The 20,433-nt window shown below is 48.1% G+C and overlaps 1 protein-coding gene across 3 annotated transcripts in view; it reads left to right on the forward strand.

The window, feature by feature from the left end:
• The window catches only part of MYOCD (myocardin), a 253,456-nt gene that overhangs the window by 143,692 nt on the left and 89,331 nt on the right, over window positions 1–20,433 (forward strand). The window lies entirely within an intron of this gene.

Raw genomic sequence — 20,433 nt, forward strand, 5'->3', positions numbered from 1 at the left:
TTCAGGCAACTGTATAATATATGAAACGAAGAAAATTCATTAAAGCTTTCAACATTAAGTCCTCAAAATATCATGCAATGTGAAAGTGCAGCTTGGAAGTGCTATTTTTGCTTTGTGTCTTTGATTGTTTGCATTATTGTACAGGACCCAATTTTTCTCAATCACTATAAATCAGAAATAATCCAAATTATGTCATCATGGCAATGTACTTGTGTTCAACTGGAGTAACACAGCAGAGAACCAGGCCCGGAATCTGCCCGTAGTCACACTAAGACACACCAGTGAGGGAACTTCTTTTCTACAGTCTCAGATATTGAAGTATACCTTCTCCATTTTCCCCAAAATAAGACCTACCCTGAAAATAAGCCCTAGCAGAATTTTTCAGGATTTTTGAGGATGCTCAAAATATAAACCCTACTTCATAAGTAATCCCTAGTTACAGTTCATTAAAAAGTCAATTTAAATAGCGTTCAGTCTGCTATACATGTAAAAAAGTAAAATCTGTTGCAAAAATTAGTATAAGACCATGTCTTATATTTGGGGAAAGAGGGTAAGATAACATGATATTAATAACAACAGAAAAGATGACATGGACTTGTAAAGAGGCAGACTGTTCAGCGATGTAAAAAAAAAACCCGTTTTCTCTGTAGCTTTCATATTGTTATTTTTTGCATCCACTTTCCCACATGATTTTTGTTATGGGAAGGCAAAGAAGGAAACACCTCCAGGTGCCCATAGCAGACACTGCCTCCCAGCATGAGCAGCAGGCGTGCAGGCACTGAGCCCTGCGGCCAACCAGCATCTCCCTTGCAGCAGAACCTGTGTCACTGAGGCTGGTGACTTGGTGGCCCAGCAGTCCATGGTTCCACCCCTGTAGCCCCTCTACACCGGGCTGTTTGCACAGCCTCTAAGTTTGAAGAGCCCCCCGCAGTCTGGGCATCCCTCCAGCCCTTTTCTCTCCTCCTTTTGCTGCTTTTCTCTTCCTGTCACACATGTTGACAACACAGGGGCTCAGCTCTTCCTGCGTCCCCATTTGGGAACAGCCGGCTCCCTTCATCTCACATCATCTCAGGAGCTGGCAGGCCCACCAAGTGTCACGCATGTCGTGTGTCACCCAGGCCTGCCTTTGATGTCACGTTCTCTGCTGTGGCAGCTCCCACAGGGCTGGTGGAGCAGCCTGACGAGCGCTCGGCCAGGGAACAGTGAGGGAGGGGGCAGCCGGTGGCCGACATGCTGTTGTGGTCCATTCGGTGATGGACTCGTGATCCTGGATCTCGAAGCACAAAATTAAGGCAACCAAAATGCCATGGGGTTATAATTCAATCAAACAGTGTTACTTTATTATTTTGCCTGTGAAGCAGCACATGATAGCAAGAGAGTAGGAAAAAGGGAAAGACAAAAAGAAAAAGGGAAAGCAAAAAGGAAAAAGATGGAAATGAGGATTTTGATTACCACCAACGAGTCCCAAAGGCATCCCTCTGGTCTCCAGTCCTGTAGAGTCCTGCTGGTCCTCCGTCGTGATTCAGGATCCTCTGGTGGGAAGATCTTAATGATGTCCAGTCGGGTGGGTTGGAGAGACCCATATAACACAATACCTTTTAGGAGGTGGGGGCTAGTTTGGCTGAGGCAGCAGGTGAAGTCCATACAGCATCCATTGTTACTAGTAGTCCCCCAGGCTGGAGAGACCTGTGCAACACAATTCTCCTCCTCAGGCCTCTCTCCAAGTCATTGTCCATCTGTTCTTCTGTTAGGGCTTCAGTTCTCCTAGGCCCTGATGGCAAATGTTTCAGGCAAATACTGTTCCATCTTCAGACCGACTCTTACACATGCTGCCCTCGGCAGCGGTGCACTGCGGTCACCCCCCTTTTGCCCCACGGGACACGGCGGAGTCCTGCAGCAGATTTGTCTCTACTCAGTGCCACTCAGTCCCCTTTGTTGGGTTGTCACAGCAGGGACCTTCTACCCCATCGACCCACTGCAGGGTGGTGGGAAAATAGTTGGGATTGCCATGGGGAAAAAGCAAGATGTCAGTGTCTCCTTGTATCCCACCCCCATGAAGGGCACACATGTGGGGGTATTCACCAGTCCCACCCTCATCCTTCACTCCACAAATAAATGGGGGAAAGCAGCAGCAGGGAGCAGGGACTCACCATCTGACATTATAGAATCATACAATCATTTTGGTTGGAAGAGACCCTCAAGATCATCAAGACCAACCATAACCTAACTCCACCACTAACCCATGTCCCTAAGACCCTCATCTATACATCTGTTCATCCCCTCCGGGGATGGTGACTCCACCACTGCCCTGGGCAGCCTGTTCCAATGCCCGACAGCCCTCTCGGTGAAGAAATTGTTCCCAAGATCCAATCTGAACCTTCCCCGGAGCAACTTGTGGCTGTTTCCTCTTGTCCTCTCACTTGCTACTTGGCAGAAGAGACCAACACCCTCCATGCTCCAAGCTCCTTTCAGGCAGTTCAGAGATCAGAAGGTCTCCCCTCAGCTCCTGTTCTCCAGCTGAACCCCCAGGTCCCTCAGCCGCTCCCATCACACTTGTGCTCCAACTGAAGGTGGCAATGCTTGGGGATGAGTTGAATGAAAGGGATGAAAATCTTACCTGTTTAGGGATCTGCCAGAGCATGTAAGGAGAAACATTGCCAGATGTGTGACCCCCTCCTCCTCCTGCCCTATTGCATCCATTTCCTGAGTGTACAGGGTGGGCACACCTCAGCCAGGTAGGGTCTGGCCCCTATTCCCTGCTCTTTCCAGCTGCAGGCTGGTGATCTGCAAGGGTTTGGTGGGCATCGGACAGACATCCATCTGTCAAGGGCACAGCTCCGCAGAGAGGACTTGCTGCTACCCGAGTCTGAACTTTCAAACTGCAGCCTTTATTTGACTTAACTTTGATTTAATAAAAACAGTCTAGCTAGAATATTTTTAAATAGGAAAATAGTCTTTTTAACTCTAGTATTACTCAAAAACGGCTGAGGGGATTTCATTTAAATTTGTAAAAATAAATCACCTTTGAGAAAGCAGAAAGCCCATTCAGCAGGACCTGGAAAAACCCAGGACTGGATGTACAGGCTCAGGAAAATGGAGACTCTTACCTCTCCAACAAGCAGGAATCCTGACATCTGCCTGCCCAGCTGTGCTCCCAGCCTCTGGCGCTTTCCTGGCCCTGAGATGATACAATGCTAGGCTGCCCCTTTACCATGACTGTGCTCAATCCCACAGCCCATGTTCTTTATATGCTTAATGACATCTTCTCCTCCTAAGTGCTGGTCCACGCTGGCCTGAACTGGGCAGAGTTGTGAGCTGTTGTCTGAGAAGAGCCTAAGGCAAACATGGCTGTGGGTCTTCCTAAAGTCACTGGTGATGCTGGGTTTAGAGATGAGGTCTGCCTGGACCCCCCCATCCTACCCACTGTGCATGCACCTTGGCTGGGTACGGGACCCGTGGGCTCTTGCTCTTCTGTCTAGCCAGAGACGGGCACTTGGAGCTGAACATGGTGACTTCACCCTCTCAACCAATGCTCTACCCAACCCATTCCACCTGTCTGGGCAAGGAGACTGTTGAGTTGCAAGGTCAATGCACAGCATGTCTCAGAGTGAGGACACACCATGTTCTGCCTACACCTCTATTCTTCCCAGATCTGGTTTGGTTGCACAAAGACAGGTAGAAAGAGCAATAAGATAATTCGTGATGCAGTGGGCACATGAGCCCTCCCTGGTGTGCTGGAGTCTTCAGCCTGGGAACGATGAGAGATGGCTCTGCATTGCACAGCGTGAACCACAGTCCTGTTGTGGTTGTCACATCCTGATTCAGGGGTGCTTAGTATGTGCATCCTTCCCAGGCTCAGTCATCCTCAGGCTCAGTGCTCTCCGACCCCATTTGGGGCCAGAAGGGGGTTTACAGAGCAACCCCCTGTTTGAATGGTAGTTCCTGACAGGACGTTAATCATCCTTAGTATCCATAAGCTGCTTTTCCCTGCCAGGTCCATCTGAAAGTCTCTCAGGTGTTGACACCAGGGCCAGTGGTTACACTCTGGAACATTAAAACTCCCAGGATCATTTTCTGCACCTGGTAACAGCTTCCACCCCATCTCACCCCAAGCCATCTCACCCCATCCATGCTGCACATCTGATGTGTGACAGCTGTATCACATTTTCCATGTCTCTAACGTGTCAAGGCTGCATTTACCCTGCTCACTGCCTGTGTGACTGAATACACTGATTTATCTGCACACCTTCGTGGCAGAGGGGAGGCAGTGAGGACACAGGCTCTGTGGGTGACTTTGGCCATGCATCTCTCCCAGTGCCAATTTGGACAGGTAGATTTCAGAAAGAATTTCATGATAACACAATCACAGAAAAAGGGATCAGAGGGCATGCAGGAGCTGTTGACTACCAAACAGCTCCTCCCAAACTGCCTCAGTCCATTTTCTCAGTGTGTGAGAATTTAGGCATCTCCTGGTACAGTCCAAAGATATCAAAGTCCCTGTCCCAGAGCTACTGTCCCGTGTTCCCTGCCCTGGGACTCTGAGAGCGAGATGTGTTTCACTTATGGAGATATCAAAGTGTGAGACATCCCGTGTGATCCGATGAGGTTTCTCTGCCTCAGAAGCTCTGCTCTGGATGGGCTCAGTCCCCTCTGGACAATCCCATTTATCTCCAGTTTACTATCAGAATTTAGATGACCAGCTCTGACCCAGGCACCCTGTAGAGAAGAGATTAATTTTCCCCATTTGTCTCCACATATATGTCTCCAAGTCTGGGTGTTGGGGCTCCCACTGCAGGTGATGGGTCCGATCCAGCAGTCACTGACGATGGCAGGTGGGAGCTGAAGAGTTCCCCTGTGCCCACTCCACTTCAGCAGCACATTCGCTAACTGCTCATAATGTTCCCACATAGGTTTCCCACTGCTGATTTTGGAAAATAATGTAGTTCAACTCTTCTGTTTATTTGTGTAGTGAAATAGACCTTCTGACCACCAGCTCCTTTAGCCCCCTGCAACAAAGGGGAGGATTTTCCAGTGCCCATCTGGTTTGGGTTTAACGTAATGTGCAGAAAGGTTGCACATTTTCAGGGCTCGTGCTCATAAGTAGTAGATTGTACAACAGTTTGTTACACAAATGGAGCTTTTTATTGCTGGGCTTTGTTGAGCTGCCAGTTGGGATAAAAAAAAAAGTAATATGCTTCGTAGTCCCTATCAGGGAAAATTAGAAAGCATTAAATTCTGCTCAAACTATCAGCCATTGGTGAGCTGGTAATCAAATCCAGAAAGGCTGGTGGGAGGTCAGGGCTTTCTTGCTCTTTGTGTTTCTGAATCAATAACTACTATGAAACACATTAAGTGAAACAAAAATAAGAGACATCTGACCTAGAAGTCATCACAACATCACAGTCCATAGGCCAGAAAAGGGAAGAGGATAACTACAAGTTTTGGGGAGAAAACCCCACATAGTCTCCACTCGGTTCTTGTGGTGAGCATGTGTTTTAGTTTAAATCTATATTGGAATGGTTATTAAATTACTATCTAGTCCGAAACAAAATCTAGCCCTTGTTCCACATAGCCAGGTAAGAGGTGTATCTACAGGAAGATTTTCCAAATTACCTTTGGATCCAAATCAAATAAATATTGCAAACATTGTATTGAACCCAGGTGATGTCTAATCCGCAATGAAATATCAGCCTGCAGCCTTAAACTGCGCAGCCCAGCTTTAATGCCACTTAAATCAGAATGTAAGAACTAAAAGAATTCCAGGAATCCAATGATATAAACTGTATTTTTAGAGCTGTGAGTGACTTGTGAGAGGGAAACATTGCAGTGACTAAAGATAGCACAAGCAAGGTTTTCCATGATTTATCGCAAGAACGTTCACAGTTAGTTAAAGTCATTGAATATTGTGATAGCAGCACCTACATGTTGGCGCGTTTTCAAGAAAAGTCATTCATAACATGTTTGTCACAGAGCAGAATTTGCATAACAGAGCTCCGAGCTGCACCTCACTTGCACAAGCACCATACCCATCACTTGTCTGTTAAGGCACCGAGAGGTTCATTTGTTTCCCAGGATCTACTTTTCTCTTTCAAACAGCCCTGCATGTTTCCAACCTCTCACAAGCTCCCAGCCTGGCTGAGTGTTCAGGGGGGTGGTGGCAAAGGACAAAGACCCTGCCCTGGACCTGCTGGCCATCTGGAGTTTAGTTTTCACTTTAATAGGAGTTCATTGGGTGACCCAGCATCCCTCCTTGAGGGGTCTGTGTTGCTTTGTGCACCAAGAGGTTGGGTAGGAACTTTCTTTGCTGAGCAAATTGTCCACAGGGGTTATTTTAAAGATAAAGTCGTGGCAAACATTTCCTGACACCTCACGATCAGCGTTGCTCCTGGCTCTCGTTAGCTGCACTTGGCAGGATAAAAGAACTGGCTTGTGGAGAGGGGGCTACAGGCAGAACTGTTTCCTCCCAGTTTCCAACACCCCAGGATGCATTCAGCCAGAAATGGCCCACCCTGCAGAGAACCCATCTCACAGACAGATTGGCCTTTGCCTCCTGCAGCCACCTGCTTGGCAGCTGGAGAGTGACCTCGAGTCTTGTTTTCTCATGTGTCAAATCCCAAACCCGCTGGATGTGCGGGACCCTGGCCCTGCTCCCCAGCTGGGGTTCCCTGCTCTGCTGGATGGGACATCCCATGCAGGGTGAGGGTGCTGGCTGGGACACTGTAGCCCCTTGGTTCTCTCCTATAGTGTCCCTGCCCAACTGCCTGGTCTCTACCCCAAAACAAGGCCATGCCCAGCTCTGTGTGGTAAATCACCTTCACCCCTTCTCACAGAGGGGATATCTGTGAGTCACTCCCGTTTCTTTTTCAGCTATCTTTTGAGATGTTTCTAAGAATAATTTCAATCTCATTATGACTCAAAGCTGCCACTTGGTTTCCTTCTACAGAAATCAAACTGAACTGGGGATAGCCATTTGTCATGATCCTTCTTGCTGTTCCATCTCCTAGTGCTTTGAACCAGGTCCCACGATGCTTCCACAAGTGACCCCATCCTGCTGCTTATTGCAGCCTGGGCACTGCAGAACGCAGCAATGCTGTGGAACTGTTGTCTTCAGAGGGTCCGCTATTGGGGTTGGGACTGAATGTCCCGTGGTCAGGACCATTGATCAGCACCCAGCCAGACTGAGCTCCAAGGAGATGGAGTCCCCTCCGAAGTCAGACCAGACTCAGCACTCAGTGTCCAGGCTCTGCCTGTTGTCTTTCCCTCGTAACCATGCCTGTGATTAAACAAACAAAGTGTGGCAGTGATTATAAGCTTCCCTCTCCCTGTTGCACTGAGGAAAGAGCACCAATGTCTCTGTGCAGTTTGCATTTGTGTTTCATCTCGTTTAGATTTGTGGGTATTTCTGTGCTGCTTTCATGATCTGCACATTCTTGAGGCTGTTTCTTAGAACACCTGCACACAGGTTGCACTGAGCATCTCCCTCTCTTTTCTATCTAATTTTGAGAGCTAGCAAGTCCAGGGCAAAGTTCAATCCAGGGCACATTATTTAGTTCATCATCAAGGCTGTTGGATGGCATGGGAATGACATCTGAACATGTGAAACATGCTTTTGAAACTGTGATCTGTCATATAAAACCTGATGGCCCTGAAATCATAAGAGGAAAACATCCTCTTGCAAGAATAACACCGTGTTTGCTCCGTTCGTGTTTAACCTGCAGGACTCAGAAGCACATTGAGCTCACTGACACAAAAAATCAGGAGGATTCTGGAAAGGATTAGGTATTTCTGGAGGAAATAAGAATATCCACAACATCATAATGACCAAGCGTGCACATACTCAAGTAGAGAATCTAACAGGGAAGAGTAGGGAAAGATGCCTATTGCAATAAGTCTCTAGGTGAGCTGGCCTAATAGAAAAACTGTCTAAGAAATGAGGTTTGAATAGTTCTTCATGATAATTAATCTATTAAGCCAACTTACCTAAGGACTTATTGCAATCTTCAGCGCTTCAAGTCTTTCAGCTGGGACGCACCAGTTCCTCCCAAAAGATCCGTTCTTATGTAAAAGGAAATTACACATTTATGCAGAAACATCTGGGAAAGTTTCTCTGGCCCTTGCTTCATCCTCAGTTGCCTCATTGCTCTCAGCTGGTGAGCAGCAAGCCCAGAGCAGTCACAGGAGGATGTCACAGGAGACACAAAGTACTACAGGCTTCATTACCGTCGAATGCAAGGACAGCCTTGCTCTGCATCAACAAGTTAGAATTGCTGACACCGATAGTCTTTAAACCTGTGCTTTTGCAGCACTGCTAAGAGGTGATGATTTGTTACAGCTTTAGCAGGCAATCGCCAGTTTGTGAAGATGGGGAACACTGAAGAGACGATCATAAATGGTGCCTTCTGTCCTTGAACAGAGTGAATATATGAATGCACTGGAACAAAAGATGTTTCCAGTCAATGTACCATCTGTGTTAGATTTGTCCATTCACAAAGAGGAAACATATTTTCACTCTGAATGACTTTTTAAATTAAGAGACAACAAGGAAAGCAAGTACGTAAATTGTATCTGCGTGTCTGTGTGCGCACTTTGTGAGCGTGGACGTGCACGTGTGCGTGTGTGAACCCCGCAGGCACTGCGCTCGGAGCTGTCTGACCTCTGCACAATTTACAGAGGAACGGCACAGAAACCACACAGCATCACACAATCCTCATGACATTCTCCACGGTGCAGCGCAAGCTCTTTTTTTAACTAACCTCATGGAAATTGTCATCAGTAGAGGCAACCTGGGGTGAAATGCCTGGGAACAAGCCCTTGCCGTGGGAAGGGTGGGTAGACTCAGACCAGGGTCTCCCCAGGTGGACCAGGGTCATGTCCTGGGTGAGGGGCTTCCTGAGGCAGCTGGGTGGGCATGGCTGCAGGGTCCGGGATTATCAAGGAGTCAGGTCCCTCCTCAATGATGAGGCAGCATCTGGAGTGAGCTGGGGCTGATCTCCAGCTTCCTGCAGAGCAGTGGAGCGGGGTTCGATGTGCACGGCTACTGCAACGTTTCACTCGTTTGCAAAGCCCGGAGGACAGGTCTGAGCAGTGAGGGTGGGGATGCTCTGGGGCTGGGAGGAGAACCTGAAGGCATCCATGCTTGGAAAGCATGATCCACGCTGCTGACTGGTCAGAGCCTGTGTGCTGACCGTGCAGCCAGAGCCACAGACCCCAGGGAGAGCCAGGGAGCAGCAGTGAGACCAGCAGCCTGCTCCTGGGCTCAGCAGCAGCCAGGGAGATCTCTGTGGGACACCTTCTCAGAGCTGGTTATGTGGGGCTGGCCGGGGCTGGTTCCTCCCATCCTTTGACATTCTGTCACAATAGCTCAGTCTGCCCTCGTGCTCCCTTGTGTACGCAGTTGCTCTGTTTGTGTGACAAGCAACATCTCCCAGGGATGTGGACGGGCTGCGAATGTGGCGCTTGCGCTCCATTCCCATGTTTGTTGTAGATCCTGCTTTGCAGGGATGGTTCTGGGTGGGCTTGAAGGGCTGGCACTTCCAGGAATCCAGATCCAGACCCACTGCTGCCTTGTCTTCTGGTAACATCTGGTGCAATACATTTGTGCAGATGTTTAGTACTGTGGCTGCTTCCCAGTAGTTCACTGGGGTGGTGTTTGGAGAACAGCTCCGTGGATGGGAAAAGCTGCTTCATACTGGGGTTGTGCAAACCAGCTCATATATTTTAAAATGAGAAGAGAGGAAATTCACAGCTGTATCTTTGTTATATATGCATTTAGGGCCAAATCAGGCCTGTTTCTGGCTTGGAGGTAGAGAATACCGCAGAGAGAGGGCTGTTCCTTCTGAGGCTGCTGAGCAGCAGCAAAATCTCTCCATAGCTACTGCTGCAACCCCAGGGCTGCACACCCGTTGTTTCTCCAGCACTACAGACATGAGAAATCTCTGCTGCTTTGTCCCTGTTCCCTTGTCCCTCTAAACCCTGCTGCTCAGGGGCGAGCAGTGCTGGAGGCGATGATGTGGGGGCACAAGAGCACAATGTGGGTCCTGCTTCACTGGGATTTTTCCGGACCTATGGGACTTGGGTAGGACCTATACTTTCCTTTCTATATTGCTGAGGTTTCTGCTTGACAAACCCTCCTTCCCAATGTAGCCTCCCACGCTGTTTCACTGATTTCTTCTGCAGGAGGATGTTTTTTTGATAGGTGGGGTCTGGGAAACCTCTTGGCTCTACTATGGGTTTCCTCATGCCCAGCTGTGTTGCGTGGCTGGTACTTTGTTTCCATGGACAATGTTTTTGATTTTTGCAGTAAGGGATATAAACCACTGCAGTGAGTTCTCTTTTAAGACTTGGTAACCAGGGTACTGTCACACCTGTCACACACGAAGGATCAGAAATCAGAGGAAGAAGCTGGAGATTTTGCAAATAAATCAGCATCGGTACCTGAGTATCCCTCTTTCCACATCAGCCCTTGCGAGACTCCAGAGAGGGATGTGCTTTATGATCTTGTAGCACTGCTGGCTTTCACATCTCCTGGACTGGGGCTCATGAACCTCCCACAGGCTGGGCAGCAGCTGAATTTCTTGCCCCAGTGCTGGTTTGTACTTATTTTGTCTGGATGAGGGACAACGAGCCTCCCCTGCAATGGGGAACAGCCTGTCCGGGCTGTTGGCTGCCAGGGGGGTGCTCAGCCCTGTGTGCCTCTCACATCACACGGGCTGGAGGGTTTCTGGGCTTTCCAGGTGGGGACATGCATAGGAACATGTGCTACGGGGACAGGGAAGGAGGAAAGCTGATAAAACCCACTGAAATCACAACTGCTTCCCCTGAAGGGGCTTACTGAGCAGTGGTGGACAGCATGGGGCACAGGAGCCTCGCTGCGCCTTCTGTGGGCTGACAGTTCCTGTCCTGTTAAAACCAGTCAAAAAATGAATCTCTTGGCTAAGCACCATCATGACCATGGCTGCAGCTCCACACTAACCAGGCAGCACAGACACCTCTGAACACAAAGCCAGGCTCTCCCACCACCGCTGTGCTCAGCATCCCCATCTTCCTGATGCTGCAGGGCTGATTACGGTGCTCCCCAGCACTTGTTAAAACTTCTGGAGGTCAACAGCACCTACGGAGGTGCAGAGACTGGTGTTGCCATTGCAGATGGGATTTAGGGGTACGGTACACACTGCTTGTTAGCAGTGGACATTAAACACTTCACATTGTTCCTTTTATGGGTGCTTCTCCCAAAACCACAGTCCTACAATGCTCATACCAGACATGAAGCACTCCTCTGGCCAGCCAGCAGTGTGCAGGACAATAGACATTGTCCTCGGTGCTATGCAGTTTAGCCAAGGATGGCTGAACTGGTCAGGATGCAGAAGATTGTTTGGAAATATGAAAATGAACTGTTCACATTGAAGTGTGGTTCCAGCTACCCAGGGAAGTCAAAGAGGACGGGAAAAAGGAAGACCAGGACATATAGGCACTATTAATTCTGAGATGGCCTCAGAAGGCTGGCCAAAGTTTCAGCACGCCCATAAACACCAAGCAACAAGCCTCTATGTTTGTGAGGTGACTGGGAGTGAGAAGTCCCGAGGACCACAAAGCGTGGCTGCAACAGGCTGTTCCCAGCCGGAGGAGACGCGGCTGCCAGAGCTGCTGTCGCCTGCAGCTACGAGCGGCCATGGTCTGCTGCATAGTGACAGGCATGGAGACCAAGGTGGCTGTGGATTTGTTACAGTATTACTGTCCAAATCGCTTATAGGAGAGACTAATGTGAGCACTGCACGTTCTGTACTCGGGGCTGCGTTGCAAACCGCCAGAGCAGTGCTTGGAAGGAGCATGGTCACTAAGATGTTAGCAGAACAAGAAGATTCGTAACATTAATGTAAACATGACAGATCCTTTCTTGATGGATGCATGTAGTCCATAAACATCATTGTCACGTTGGAGATCTTGCCAGAGATTCCTGAAGGTGCTTTCAAGCATGCCACACTCTTGTCCTGTGGTTCTTGGGGTTTCAAAATTAGGACCATCTGTTTGCAATTGAGGCCCATTTGGAAGCAGAAGAGAGTGCTGCTAAGAGACTCCTTTTGGACAAAGAGTCCTTTCAGTCCTGCTGAATTCTCACATGTAGGTACAGCCTGGAAGAGTTCTGCATCATCCGAAAATATGGTGGTCAAGCTCAGCTAAAATGCCTGTGATGGGTATGACACCACAAGGTGTGTGAATGTGATGATGACTGGAGGTTTCTCAGATTCAAGGCCTTGCCCTGGAAACATCTCCTGTTGGCTGTGCTGGCACAGTCACTGCTCAAAATGAGAACTTCCAGGAGTGAGCATTAAGTGGGCTTCCAGGTATTTGCAAATGGAGCCTGGCTACTTGAAGCCTTGGCAGCATATTTTAACTCTTACTTTGCAATATCTGTTGGACATAAAGGTCTGCGGGCATGGTTCGAGGGAGCCGTGCAGGTCACCTTGGTTTCCTACAGACCCTGAAGTGTGTCATACAGGGATAATATTTGGGTATCACTGTGAAACTGCTCTGCACCCTGGTGAGCTCTGCACAGACACCAGGGAAGGGAGGAACACACAGACCCTTTCCAGCAGGAAAGAGGATCCAAAGGGAGATTTCGCCAGCCCTGGGATGCTTCTGTTGAAACCATGGAGGGGATGACATAGAATCTGTCCATCTGTGTTGTGTGGTTTGTCCAAGCATGAACTGTAGCCACCCAAATACGAACCTGTAGCGTGAAAACATCCCACTGATGGGTGCCTGCTCCGCTTAGCTCTGCGCAGCCTCGGTCTCTCAACAGGAATGATTAGCAGCTTTGCTGTCAGCCCCAAGGTCCCCTGAAGGAGGCTTTTTTTATTAACACTAAACCAGGGCTTGAAACATGGGTTTAAATGATGATCTGCCTGACAAGCTCAGGCGGCCCCTGATGTGTGTGTTGTGATCCTGTTTGCTCAGTAGAGATTTGCTCTGCTGAAAATGAGCCTGAAAGTTGATAACAGCCCCTCATTAGGCCTGAAATAGCCCTTTGCAATGTGGGACTGTCTGGAATAGGTATTGTATGAAGAGGAACAGTCACAGCACAGCAGAAAAGGAACTGAGATCATGGCTGTGCTTTGGTGCAGCCACAGCTGCACAGGCTGCTCGGAGAAATGGGGCAAGGAGACAGGATTCCCATCTCTATAGCAGCTGCACAAGAAGGCCAGAGGTTTTTGTTGAGTTACCTGTAGCTGGGTGAAATGCGGTGTTCCTGATACGTGCCATGGCCTTCAAAGAGGGAGAAGCAACTGCCCTTTATTTTCAGCCTCCCCTGGTACCATGTGTGGGAAAGACTGTTGACGCTGGCAGCTGGGATTTCATGCTGTCAGGGGTTTGCTCTGTGCTAATGATAAGACTCCTCTCTCCTTGGTCACTCTGTAGGGATGGAAAACATGCCTGGGCATTCAAGTGCACTTTAAAGTCAGTCAAAACTGTCTGAAAGTATATTTCTCTGCTAGAGCATAAAAATGTTATCCTTCTGGCATGCCTCCATGAGAATATTAAAAATAGATTACTGAGTTACTCTGAAAATCGCTAATATAACAAGACTTTTGTGTCTTATTTCATTAATGAAGGAGCTCCAATGCTGTGCTTTAATGTGATACTGCTGTAAATCAATAAAGAATATTTTTGGAAAAACGCAATCCTATTATTCAAAGATATTTTTGTAGGGTGAAGTTAGAAAGAAACATTTATTGCCATGACTTTTGTCCAACTCAATAAGCTATTTGCATCTGAAAACTTTAGTGCCGGTTAAATAAAAGCATGCTTCTGCGCATGGGATGGCATTTGCTTTGCCAGTTTGTTTTACCGCTGTTTGTCCAGCACAGGGGAGAATCTGTTTGGCAGAGAAAATCTCTGAGCTAAATCCTGCCCTGAGCCCTTGCAGCACAAACCTGCGGCTTACCCAGGGAAGAGTCAGGGCAGGACGGGGCTCCTGGCTGTTCTGAACAACATCCAGAAAGCAGCAAGTCTGGGATGTGGCCTGGAGTCTGAGACACAGAATTTCTGTCCTGTTTCCAGCCTCCAGTTGTTCGTTAATAAGCCCCTGGGTTTGTGGCCATCCCAGATTAATGTGCTGAAATGCAGCCGAGGAGCACAGGAATGGTCCTGGCTGGGTCGGGGCAGAGGTTACTCCAGCTCACACTTCCATCTACGGCACCGGTAGATGAAAGAAATGTGTGGAAACACAGTAATCACACAGTAGCAATCCACCACTCAACAATTAGCAATGCAGGGCTTTCCCTAACCGGTAGCAAGACTTTAGATCTAATGGCCTCAGTAGCTATTTCTTCCATGGATTTGTCTAGTCACCTTTTAAACCCGTGTGAAAGAGGTGATTTGCTGCTTCCGCTGTGCCCCACCGAGGATGTAAATCACAGCTCGCCTGCAATAACCAGAGCAACAGGCAGCATTCCTGCCGCGGCCACTTCCCCGGCTGCTGCCGCTGTGCTCTCTGGAAAACAGAGACAGCTCTCGGGTGTTCTTTGCTTACAAAGGCTCCTGCGATAATCCATGCATTAAGGTTAGAAATAGAGTTCTTATAACATCTGAGTCCCCATGGTGCCTCTTGGTTGGCTCTGCCAGGGATTCGGAGTTGCCTTTAAGCATCTCTGCAGGGTGAGGAATGGCTTATGCAGCAGGAGCACAGATGAGCTGAGGGAAAAGGGTCTTCTTAGACAAGAAACAGTGTTCAGCCGTTAAAGCTGAGCGCGTGTATTTGGGAGTAAATGATATAAGACACCAGTGTTGTCATGAGCCTGGAATGAAGCATTACACACCCCCTGGAAATCCACACAACCATTTGGACATCCCAGGTACATCTGAAGGAAACTTCTCCTGCCTGAAGCCAAGATCAGCGTTCCCTCAGTCACTCCTAACAGAAGATTGTCCACCCTTTCCTTAAAAACCTTCTTTGATGGAGACTCCAACTCTTGCCTGAGCCGTCCTCACTCCAGCTCCACCCTGAAGTGCAAGCCCCTAACTCCTAGTTCTACCTAATAGGGATATGGAGAGTAAAATACTCTGTTTATTGCCACGGTAGCCTTCTCTAGATTTAAAAACTTGGTCTTGACCTGGCTCATGATAGAGATCTGTTTCCACAGGTCAGCTGCAGAGCAATTTGCAGTGCAGATTGTGCATGTGCAATAGGGCATTCCCGACTAATTCTCACTGGATTTGTTTCTGTAAATGTCCTCACATTCTAAGTTCTTTTTAAAATTGATTTCTAGCTGTAATTCTGCTCTGCCACATGCATGTTCCCCCTTCCTGCTTTGTCTCTGATTAAATAATTTTCTACTCCTTTCTAGAAGGACATGCAGAAGACAAGGGGATTCTGTGGATTTTAGTGACTCCCTGAGAGCTTCTCTCTGAGTGAGCATTTTGCACCACCTTGAACCATTTCATACAGACCATGTTTTCCCAATAAGCTTTTGAGAATGTCGTGTCAGACAGTGTCAACAGCCTTGTTAAATGGAAGATGAATGACATGTACTGCTTCTTCCCTATCCACAAGTGTCACAGAAGGATTACATTTGACACATTCACACTGGCTGGTTTTTATTTTTTTCTCTGATTTGTTTCAGTGTTTGTTTGTTGGCTTGATTAGATGTCCCAGAACTTTTCTGGAAATGAAAGTTAAATAGCTGATCTATAATTTCCCTTTTTCAAGAACAGATATTCTGTTTACCATTTTTGAAAGCCATAAAGAGTGTTATATCTCTATTCCAGCCTTGTGTCTTCAAAAATCTGTTTAAGTTGCCAGTACTTCTTAGAACAATACTCTGGAAGTATATCTCCCAGTTGCTGCATAGGATGCAGAATTATGTTGATTTTTACCTTGACTGATTATTTCAAATACTTACTCCTTCCTGAAAACCGCTTCATGGAGGCTGGAAATTTTATAATTCCATCTTAACAAAAAAAATGAAATATTCCTGTGATAGGAGTGTCATTGGAAAGGTGGTGCAAAAGTCACCACTCACAGTATAGGGGAGTTTACAGAGCCCTGCCTATTGCAAATCCTGCTGTTGATATTCACCACATGTGTGCTGCTCTCGAAGAAATATGGTAATGGTTTATCATGGAATCTTTTTGATTGGAAAAGGCCTTTAAGATCATTTAGCCCAACCATAAACCTCACACTGCCAAGTCCACCACTGCCCCATGTCCTGAGAACCTCATCTCCGTCTGTCCAACCCCTCCAGGGATGGTGACTCCAGCACTGCCCTGGGCAGCCTGTTCCAATGCCCCACAGCCCTTTGGGGAAGAAATTGTTCCCCAGATCCAACCTCAGCCTCCCCTGGTGCAACTTGAGGCCGTTTCTGCTGGTCCTGGCGCTTGTTCCAGGGGAGCAGAGCCCGACCTCCCCCGGCTCCAAGCTCCTTTCAGGCAGTTCAGAGATCAGAAGGTCTCCCCTCAGCTCCTGTTCTCCAGCTGAACCCCCCAGGTCCCTCAGCCGCTCCCATCACACTTGTGCTCCAGCCCCTCACCAGCTCAGATCCTGTCCTAGACATCTACAGTCTTTGGGAAAGATCAAGGCAGAGGGAAAGAGAGGCTAGCACTGTGGCTGCAGGTCAGTTTCTTAACCATATATAACATAACCCTATAACTAGAGCTGGCTGAGAGCATTCTAATAACTTAGTTTATTTCCTTAAAAAAAACAGAAGAAATCTAAAGCTCAATCTTTAATTCACCCGGAAAAAAATACAAGCTTTCTTCTTTGAGCCTTTCCAGCAGCTCACAGTTCAGCATGTACAATGCATACAAAACAAACGGGAACTTTACCTTGCTCGGATCAAATCTTGTTTTCAGGTCTGAATTTCTTTCTCTCTTTGTTTTGTTTTCATAAGGTTCTTTCTCCCATAAATTCAGAAATGCAGTCTTGGCAGTAATCTCTTCTGCATCTCCTTCTCACAGATGCTGTTTAGCCACTTACCTCCTTTCGGTCCCCACTTTTGCTCCCCTCACTACCTGGAAGGAGCTCGCATCTTCACCAGGCTTTCCTCTTTCTCTTTGTCCACAAGGAAATCCACACTCCAGTTCTAGTAAACCTGTGGTCAGCTCCACTTTTCCCGTGATGCCAGCTACAACTGTTTTAGTTTCCAACATCTGTGCAATTGTCTATTTTCTGTGATTTGGAGAAGAAATCTATCCACCCATCTACTCTGGGTAAGAGCTCCCAAAGCATGGAGGTAGGGAACCACCAGCAAGGGAAGGGCGATTTGGAGTGTGATAGTGTGAAGATATCTGAACACAGTGTGGGAGCTATACCCCTCCGGCCCAGGAAAGGGATTAGTCCATAGGATGGACTCACAGGGTAAATTTGGCCCTGGCTTTAGTCCACTCTGTTGCATTTCAGCGCAGGTGACTGCTGCATGCTGTGTTTCAGTGCAGGGCTCGCTGCCTGCAGCTCAGTCTTCTCACAGGCAGAGACGACAGAATGAGCAAAACTCTCTTCAACTCTGAAATCTGGCTGTGATGCAAACAGCCTCTATCCTAATGATCTTGGAGATCTATTTATCTGTGCTTTTCATAAGAGAACACCTTTCTTGCACTTTTTACCTTTTCCAGACACTTTGACTTTTGCTTACTCTGGGTTGCTGTGACTTTATGTGCCCAGTATTATTTCCTGAATACAATTCTCTGTTTCTGCTCTGCAAGAAAGCAGCAACATTAGATGACCAGCAGAGAAATGCAGCTATATTTGTGATAACTCATACTGGAGTTTCTGCTCTGCAGGTCCTTCAGCAGAAGAAGGAAGGAACTGGGGCCATTCATCATCAGGTGTTGACATAGTGTTGGCTGGAATGACAGGGCTGAAAATGTGAATATTTTCATTTTTCCTCTTTGGTACAAGGAATTTCACAGGCACCTAATTGCTCATACATCTGCAACCGGTGTTGTCCAGCTGTGGCAGTGGAGGAGGATGCAGGAACAAAAAACCCTGTGAATAAAGACCCAGCTGAATTCCTGAGCATCCACTCAGCCCCATGGGAGCACGTGCTGGCCGTGGGTACACCACTTCTCCTCTGCCTAGTTTTTTTCTTGGTTCACTTATGTTTCACACTGTCAGCCCATGGGACCGCTGTCTCTGTCTGTCTCTCAGGATTTCCATCCCATATTCATCTCTGTGACATCCCAACACCCGGCTATGGGGTAGAGCAACTGCAGTGCAGTACCAAATACTTACACCATCTGTTCTGTGCCCTGTCAATGCTGCTCCCATGGAAAGGTCTCTCTGCATGTTTTATGAGTTGTGGAGGAAATCTTGTCATGAAGGAAACACTCACCCCAGAATAACAGAGGTGTCTCCTCTTGCATCTCCTCAGCACAGCATTGCTTAGTTTGACTGACACATGACAAAGGTTCACACCACTCTCTGGGTCTTCCCATAATTAAAGCAGGGACGAGGAAGGGATTTCTTGGTGCAAAAGTAGAATGCCTCCATGGCACCTCTCTGAGAAAGCAAAAGGGAGACCTCAACCAGCCCCACCAGGGACCAAAGTGTCCTGCTCCAAGGCTTTGTACTCCAAGCTAGCAGAGATTTTTACTAAATTCATCATACTTTCTGCTCATTCAGCATGTGAAATTGCTTGGACTTGGCATCAGCACTTCCCTTTCTGCTGTTGTTTGCCACATCCTGGTGCCTGTTTGGAGCAGGTAAAGTGCTGGGAGGATGAGGAGATAGGGGATAGATGGGACACAGCCAGGGTCTGGAGCAGAGATGAGAAATTCCTGGGAGGAGCAGGGTGTAGACACAACGGTAGCCATAGGGCGATGGAAAGAAAGGGATTTATCTCAGGACTCAGAGAAGACTGTGCAGTGCTTGCTGCCACCAAGAGAGGCGCTGAAGGTTGCTGGACTCAGGGCAAGAGGTCACCATGTCTGCAAAGACACTGTGAACATCAGGGGTTCTTTTCAAACTTCTACATTCTGTTGTCTTTGGAAACCTAAGTTTTCCCACATCGAACACATCTCAGCTGAGGTTCATGAAGCTTCGTTCCAGGAGCTGGGTAAGGTTCGAGTCTTGTGGTCCTCAAAAGTCACAGACCAAACTGGACAGCAGCTACAGGAGGGTCTAAAGGAAAGGGACAAGGCCATGAGGATGGGCAGGACCTTTTTTGCCACGCCACATGGAGCAGGATCCTGGGGGGCTGTCCTGCATGGATACAATCACCTGGAAAGACCAACCAGCAGCAGCAAGGCTGCAGCACACAGAGTGAATGGGAGCAGCTTAAAAACTGCACCCAGCACAAAGCCTTACTGGAGATGGTCTCTACCAGTGCAAAACCCCAGTGTAGGGCTCTGTCTTCCATGTGCAACACCGCAGAGATGTTGTCCTGCAGCACAGGGCTCCTCTACCACATGGGGAAGGGCTGCCAAGGACCAAGAGCTTGAGAACGTGATGACAGAGTCATTCTGGATAACCTTTGCTCATGGATGAGCCAGTCCCATCTAACCTCGCGGTGGGGCAGTGAGCCAGATGGCCCTGTCTGTGACTCACTGCTGTCATGAATTCATGGTGTGTGGAGCAGAGCAGAAGGTATGGAGGGTACAGGTAGGGCTGGTGTGCAGCAGGGCTGCTGCTCCAGGAAAGCTCTGAGATCTTGAAGAAGGTGGGGTGGCTGTGTCAGGATACTTGGATTATTGTTATTTGGAAAAAAAAAAAAAAAAAAATCCATATTTCTGGAAAGAAACCAGACAGCTTGCCCTGGTTTCCAAGGAGGAAAGGCAGAAGGCAGTGGCAGCCTGCAGTCCCCAGGCACCTGTTTTCCCCCCAGGGCTTAAGTGCATGGAGCTCAAAACCTCCACAATCCATCTCAAGCTGAAGTTTAAGAGCTGCCAAGAGCTAGACCAGAGCAAGGCCATCAGAGGTCCTCGCAGGGCACAGGCTCCCGTGTTTGAAGTGATCTGGAGGACACAGCTGTCCAGCAAGCAGACACACTGGAAGCCATGGGATACCCTGGCAGCCGACCAGTCACTAGTACATCCAAATAATGTCTGGGTTTCCTTGCAAATTAATAAAAACTGATGCATTTCCATGAAACATTTTGATGTCTATGAATCAGCATTTTCCAATAAAATTGTTTCAGCAGAAAATTCCCAGTGAGATCCAGCCTTGATAAGGCTGGGAGCGTTGGCTGCAGTCCAGACAACAAGGCTCAGCCGTGGGGCAGTCGTGGAGAGCGATCTCTTCGGGCAATGACGATTATGCCTGACCTTTCCTGCAGTGTGACTGTGTGGCCTGAGCATCTAAAATGTTATTTATAGACAAGAGCATAAGTGCTGTGGAGACGGTCTCCAGCAGGCCCTCGAGGCAGCGAGCTGCAGCTGGACGTGCAAGAGTTGCTGGCAAGGAGTTTGTCCAGTGGAAAAGCCACTTTACAGGAACACGAA

The sequence above is a fragment of the Patagioenas fasciata genome, chromosome 18 (genome assembly GCF_037038585.1).
Source record: "Patagioenas fasciata isolate bPatFas1 chromosome 18, bPatFas1.hap1, whole genome shotgun sequence".
Classification (NCBI taxonomy): Eukaryota; Metazoa; Chordata; class Aves; order Columbiformes; family Columbidae; genus Patagioenas; species Patagioenas fasciata.